The following is a 7,761-nucleotide window of genomic DNA, read 5'->3' as shown; positions in this document are numbered from 1 at the left end:
CAAATGATTATTTACAGAATGTTATTTTGAGAGACAAACTGAATGCTAGAGATTAACAGGGCAGAGAAGTCAGTTATGTCAACCAACAATTACTGGTGTCAAATATATGGATTATACTTAGAAAATTAAAGAGAATCAGTATGCCCACTCCTCTCAGTTTGTTTCTTTTCATAATAAGAGAAAGTGCAGGTATGATTAATTGAATCATCAGCCAGATTGTTCATATTTTCTAGAGTGCTCATATGGGGCCATCACAAAAAGATGATTTAGGGCCTCTCTTTTATGAGGGTACAGAGAAATCAAACTTCTGTAACATGCAATAAATCTAAATGCCCTAATTTAAAAAAAATTCTGCAAAGAATGTTAGAATATTATAGTATGCATCACTTTATTGCAGTTTTAGTCAGACAGAATTTTAAACAACTTTAAGAAAAACCCTTTCAAATATTTGCTTCATTCTACAAATCTGATATCATAATAAATAAAATTACATACAATATTTCAGATCCTTTACAAAAAGTTTTGTCCCATAGAGTTGTTGATTTTGTTAAAGGTAGAGAGAAACTAACCATGTTTATTTTGCAGTCTGAATTTTATATTTAGCTTCCCATTATTGTCAAACGTAGTTTTAGGAACAGGAAAAAATATACAAAGAAAAATATAAACTTTTAATCACTGATCCACACAATTCAGTTTTTCATTCACTTGCTAGCTTACATTTTGAGTTTCTCAGTTCTTCATTTTCTTAATAGCCAGTTTTCCCTGGTCAATGCATTTTCTCTGTTTGTAGTACTAATCAATTGTTGCAATACATGTATCATATTTTCAAAAAAAAAAAAAGATGTTTTCTATTTAGGTTCCTTTAATGATATAAATAAAAATGAAGTAGGCTGTGGAAGTTCAAAATTTGCACATTGATATAAATGTTATATATCAAATAGTCAACAATTATGCTCTGAATTTGTACACAGGTAGTCCTCACTTAATTATGGTGATTGGGACTGAAATTTCCATTGCTAAGCAACAGGTCCTAAAGTGGGACATCACATAGTACTCTGATTAGCAATGGAAAATCTGGCACTACCAGTTGCTTTAGTTAAGCAACTCATGTGGGTCATTAAGCAAGGATGTCATATGATCACCATTTGCAGCCTCCTACTGTCTTTTCCATTGACTTTGCTTGTAGGAAGCCAGCAAAGAAGGTTGCAATGGCAATCATACAGCCGCTGGACACTGTGACTGTCATAAGTGCCACTCATTCAGCAGCATCATAAGATTGCTGAGTAAGTGGTCATTAGTGAAGACCACCTGTAGTTAGAGCATTTGTTATTTAAGTCCCAACCATACATTTTAAAAAGCATTAACTTTTTTTTTTAAAAAAATGAGTGAAATATAGCTGAGTTGATTGGTTCATTATATTTTACAGTAGATATCTCTGTCTCGCCTCCTATAAACTATTTGTCAAATGTGTAAACTATGTTTAAAGGCTTTGGTGTTGATAAAGTATATGCACTATAAGAGAGAGAGAGAGAGGGAGGGAGGGAGAGGGAGGGAGAAGGAGAGGGAGAGGGAGAATATACATAAATCCTCATCCATGCAGGCTCAAGAGTTTTATGAAAACTGCATGTTTTACAAATATTGGAAGCAGTAGGGATCTCTATATGAACCTACTATGGATGTGGAATTGGATTCTACAAATACATGTGATGTAGTTCCCATAATATTCATCAGAGAGCTGATTTATTCATCCTGTCCCCCACATCTGCTCTATAAATATCTTGCTGCAATTTTGCATTTTGCAACTAATCTAGCAGTCTGATGATTCTCAAAAACGATCCAAAGTGTTTATGCCATTTTTGTCTTTTCACCCATTCTTCTTTCTATATATTGGTAATAACAATATGACTGGTGGTGATGAAAAAATGAGAAAATGACATCATCATCCTAGCTTTTTCTACTTGCACCCCAGTGTTGGACACAAATATTTAATTTACATGTTTACACTGCATGTTTGCACCACACATATTTAATCTTTTGCTCACTCCCACCCATCAATGCATATGGCTAATTTACAAGAATCATAAGAAAATATGGTCTTTTATAATTGCACTAGGAGCCAAAAATGCCTATGTACATCTACCAACACACACAAAAAAAGAGCCAAATTACCAATGTTATAGCATTGGCTACATTGAATTGATTTTGTAGAGGACATTTTTCTTTCAGATTCAAAGTACAGGTAGTCCACGACTTACAACAGTTCATTTACTGACCGTTGAAAGTTACAACAGCACTGAAAAAAGTGACTTATGACCATTTTTCACACTTACAACCACTGCAGCATCCCCATGTTCATGTCATCAAAATTCAGATGCTTAGCAAGTAGTTCATATTTATGACCATTGCTGTTTCCCAAGGTCAAGTGATCCTCTTTTGCAACCTTCTCATAAGCAAAGTCAATTGGGAAACCAGATTCACTTAACAACTGGCTTACTACTTATCAACTGCAGTGATTCACTTAACAATTTAACCAACTTAAAATGGGGCAAAACTTACTTAACAAATGTCTCACTTAATAACAGAAATTTTAGGCTCAATTGTGGCTGTAAGTCGAGGACCACCTGTAAAGCAAAATTGTATGCCAAAATGTGCCACATTATTTTATAGGAGCCAGAAAAATACAAGAATAAAATGCTACAGAAATATAATTCAGCTATCAATGCTGAAACGAATGCCAGCCCTTTTATGACACAAACTGAAATATTTGAGATATTTCATAGACCAGATACTGAGAGGCAGAGAGTAAATTTGATCAAGGAAGGCATATTTCCATTCTACTTCACTGGATGGACAATAGTCTGAAACAGAAATAAAAGGCAGACAATTTTCAAGATGAAAGATAGAGATAGATACTGTAACTGTCTGAAATGTGAGGCTTAAAAAGAGCTCAGGAATCTTCATCAATATGGAGACAAGGGTTCAGTTCAATGTTCAGTTTGTGCGCCTCTACATTTTTATTAATGATCTGAGTGGGAAAATAGAAGAAATATTTATCAAATTTGAAGATGATACAAAAATGAATAGGAAATCTAATGCATAGTTTTAGAACAAGGTTTTTAAAATTTTATGGCGTTGTGACCCCTTAAATGAAAAATGAATTTGTATGATGCTTTCTTATTTCTTGCCCACAAGGAATAAAATTAATGATCTCTTTGGAGCTAGTTAGGCAAGAAATAAGTATACCAATTACTTTTATTAATTATATTTTAATCTGTATATTAAACAAAATAATTATAGAATCCACCAGCTTTATAAAATAAAAACTTTATAAACAATAAAAGTATCAAATTTAAAACTGTACTTTTTAAATGGGAAACATGACCTTACTTACTTTGGCAAAATTCTTGATTTTATTTTTGAGACAGATACTCTCATTTCTTGTTCTGTGTTTATTTTGGATCAATATTTGTTCTTTATTGAGGCAATTCCAGAGAAACAGAACTTTGTGCAAGTTAATACTCTTGCTTGTGCGGGAAATCCTTCTAAATCCTTCTAAAATCTCCATGGGATGTCTTGGTCCATAGTTGGAGAATCCATGTGTTAGAATATATTAATCTAGGTGATTAATACAAATCAAAAGTAAGAAAATGATTATGAAAGAATGCAATTTAGGAGTCAAATGCAAAGTTACTCACTAAGGAAAGAAAAATAAAGTATTTATAATGCCAATTGTACTTGGGAAACAGTTGTAGAATATAAGTTGAATATGAACATAAAATGTGTTCATGGCTACGAAAGAGACAAATATAATTTTAGTAGAAATATAGTTTTTCAAATTGTGGGAAACATGTTTCATTCTATTTAGACTTGAGTACTGTATTTGACACCACATTCTAAAGAATCAATCAATTTAAGATATTCCAAAGAGTGCAATGAAGATGATTAGAGAGGGAATCTAAATTCTCTGAAGAAAGTTTATATCCCTCTGGATTCTACATAGGACAAATAGGGCAAGCTTTGTGCAAAATAACTAATGGACAGAAATTGACATAAGGATTCAAAACAAAACAAAACAAAACAACCCTCCCTGACTCCATTATCACAGTAAGAGTCTATCACGTTTATCGGTCTGATTGCCAAATCCGCAGAGGGGATGGAGTAGCTATCTTCTACAAAAAGTCACTAAACTTAAAAAATATTCAAGTTGCACATGAGCTCGCTCCTCTGGAAACTATTGTCTGTTAAACACCACACTTCGCTTCTTACTATGTTACAGAGCCCCTGACTATGATATCGCACATGCGAACAAGTTAACTTCACTACTAATGTGGGCAGCCTCCTGCTCATATCCTCTCATCTTTCTTAGTGATCTCAACCTAGTTCTTATTAATTGGACAATAAACTAATGTACAACTGAACCCATACATGCAACCCTATACAATGCTGTTACAAATCTAGGTCTAGATCAACTAGTAACAAACAACACTAGACTCAACAACTGCCTTGACCTCATCTTCTGCAACAGTTTAAACTCAATTTATGGACAACAGATAAAAGAACCCTTTTCCAACAGTGACCACAGCATGATTGACTTTTGTCTCAATATACGTCCTTCTATAATTTTGTAAACAACAAACTTAAAGACTCAAGATCCATCCCACCCCTAAAAGAATCTAACGGTAAAGAATGCAATGATGAAGCAGTTTATTTATTTATTATTTATTAATTCAATTTGTATGCTGCCCCTCTCTGAAGACTCAGGGTGGCTCACAATGCATTTAAAATCATTATAAAAATATTTAAAAATTAAAAACATTAAAAACATTAAAACTCATTCACACCATTCATGGCCGGTTAAAGCAAACCTCTTCAACACATTCTTCGGTTCAGTCTTTGTAAACAGCAATGGATCATGCCCAACATTCCCTAGTCGTACCACAAATAACTACAATGATCTAACACAAATAGATTTCACAGAAGATAACATTGAAAAGGCACTACGCAGACTAAAATCATTTCTTATCTTTCGGACCTGATGGACTATGTACATACTTCTTAAAAAAGCTTTCCACTGCTATAGCAGAACCCCTAAGCATAATCTTTAAAAAAAACCTTCAGGACTAGCTCCCTACCCAACCTATGGTCACTAGCCAGGGTCATCCCTATCTTCAAAAAGGGAGACCCCAGCCTAGTTGAAAATTACAGACCAATCTCTTTATTCTGCGTCACCTGCAAAGTCATGGAATCAATCACTAACATTCCATTACCTCCCACCTAGAAACAAACAACCTAATCGCTAATAAACAATTTGGTTTCAGAAAAAAATTATCCTGTAATCTACAACTTCTACACTGCAAAAACATATGGACTACAAGTTTCGATCAGGGCAAAGCAATAGACACAATTTACATAGACTTCTATAAAGCCTTTGATTCAGTGGTACATGACAAACTACTTCTAAAACTAGAATCCTATGGCATCTCCGGACCCCTACATAATTGGATAGCTGCATTCCTGTCAAACAGACAACAAGTGGTCAAAATAAGGAGTGCCCTATCAAATCTTGCATCTGTTAATAGCGGTGTCCCCCCAGGCAGCGTTCTAGGAGCAACACTCTTTATACTATACATAAATGATCTTTGTGATCATATTATAAGCAACTGTGTTCTCTTTGCCGATGATGTAAAAATATTTAACACCACTGGCAATGCTGCTGCCCTTCAAAAAGACCTTGACTTTGTGTCGGAATAGTCAAATAATTGGCAACTCCAAATCTCAACCAACAAATGCTCTGTCTTACACATTGGCAAAAAGAACCAGAACACAAAATACAAGCTGAGTGGACATGACCTTGTAGATGACCCTCACTCTGTCAAGGACCTTGGAATACTCATATCTAATGATCTAAGTGCCAAAGCCCACTGTAACAACATCGCCAAAAAGGCATTAAGAGTTGTAAAACCTAATCTTGCATAGCTTCTTCTCCGGTAATATCACACTACTAACCAGAGCATTTGCTAGACCAATTCTCGGATATAGCTCATCTGTCTGGAATCTGCACTGCATATCGGACATTAATACAATTGAACGTGTCCAGAAATATTTCACAAGAAGAGTCCTCCACTCCTTCACTTGCAACAAAATACCTTATGTCACCAGACTCAAAATTCTGGGCTTAGAAAATTTAGAATTATGCCGACTTCGGTATGACCTAAGCATAGCTCATAAATTTATCTGCTACAATGTCCTACCTGTCAATGACTACTCCAACTTCAACCATAACAATACATGAGCACACAATAGATACAAACTTAAAGTGAACTGCTCCAAACTCGATTGCAGAAAATATGACTTCAGCAACAGAGTGGTCAATGCCTAGAATGCACTACCTGACTGTGGTTTCATTCGAAAACCCTCAGAATTTTAACCTAAGACTGTCTACTGTTGACCTCACGCCATTCCTAAGAGGTCTGTAAGGGGCATGCATAGGAGCACCAGCATGCCTACTGTCCTTGTCCTAATGTTTCCTCTATTTGTATCTATTTTATGTATTCAATTCATGCTTATACTTATATATATTATCTAATACATTCTTGAAAAATAAATAAATAAATAAAGGCAAACTAACCTCAGAACATTTCAGTTTCCCAGGATCCTCCATGACAGATCTCAAAGTAACCATTACTAACACAATTCAGTGACAGATAAGTCAAAATACCTAAATGTAAGATCTTTCAACACGCATGTTTTCTAAGCACTGAAAACCACAAAATCTGGATCACAGTGTTTCCTGGAGTTAGATTTCAGCAGTTTTGAGGCTATATTGTACCTACTGAAGAACTGTTTATGGAGATGTAACCATGGAGACAAATACTTCAAGGAGAGCTGTTAGGAAAAACTATTCAATAAACAAAATTATACATAATATGCTTACGCTATTGTAAGTGTCAGTGATGGGAAGAAGAAACCAATGATTGCTTATATTTAAAAGGAAGAAATGTGGAAGCAAAGCGGGGACTGGCTTAGTAGAAAATTATTCTGCGTCAAAGATCAGATTGGGAAACTAATCATCTTCATTCTGCTTACTACTTTAATCTTAGAAGCACATCTGTGCCAGCACATCTGCAGTAGCACAACTGCACCTGTAAGGCAACATTGTCCATGAAACTGGTATAGCCTAGGCCTCGTATCAAATTCTTTTCTGATTGCTAGCAGTAGGTATTACATCTGGTTCCTTTTTCTGAAAGTTTACAGGAATGAAAAGGATGAATTGCTTGGGTTCAACAGACCATCTCACAGTTCCCAATCTCAGTTGCTATTGCTCTATCCCTTCATTATGGAAATATTTTTTTATTTCTTAATATTTTCTTAATACTTTTATTAACAGACGCCTTCTCTGCAGTCCAGATTGTGTTAGCTATTTGTTTTCCCAAAGTCTTCCATTATCCTAAAATTTTAATGCCAAATGAAATGCAATGAAAAGGCCAAACAACAAAAAAGGAAACAGACCATAGACAACTGTTAAATTTGTTCCACTGTTTTTCTTTTGGAAGTGAATTAAATCCAACACAATGTCAAATTCTCTCTTGCTCCTTTTCCTCTGATTTTTGCTTTAATGTCACCCAAATTACTTGGTGTGCAAAAATAACTATATGCTTAAAATACAGTAACAAATAAAATAAATGAAATAAAATAACCTGAAGCATGGCAAAAGGAAGAATATGTGAACAGATACTGTGTACATCTGTGAGCTATGCATCC

General features: G+C 34.8%; 1 long non-coding RNA gene across 1 annotated transcript; it reads right to left on the bottom strand.

Moving 5' to 3' along the window:
- Positions 1-366: 366 nt before the first annotated feature.
- LOC117676514 (uncharacterized) lies at positions 367-6,727 on the bottom strand. Its single transcript, XR_004594431.3, has 3 exons — positions 6,629-6,727; positions 3,392-3,615; positions 367-3,025 (listed from the first exon to the last, which is right to left on the bottom strand). It is a non-coding gene; the product is annotated as an uncharacterized LOC117676514 (long non-coding RNA).
- Positions 6,728-7,761: the final 1,034 nt, after the last annotated feature.

Source organism: Pantherophis guttatus, chromosome 5, assembly GCF_059756535.1.
Source record: "Pantherophis guttatus breed Tessera chromosome 5, ASM5975653v1, whole genome shotgun sequence".
NCBI classification, from domain to species: Eukaryota; Metazoa; Chordata; class Lepidosauria; order Squamata; family Colubridae; genus Pantherophis; species Pantherophis guttatus.
Note: the sequence above shows the minus strand (reverse complement) of the source record. Positions and strands in the feature narration are given on the sequence as shown.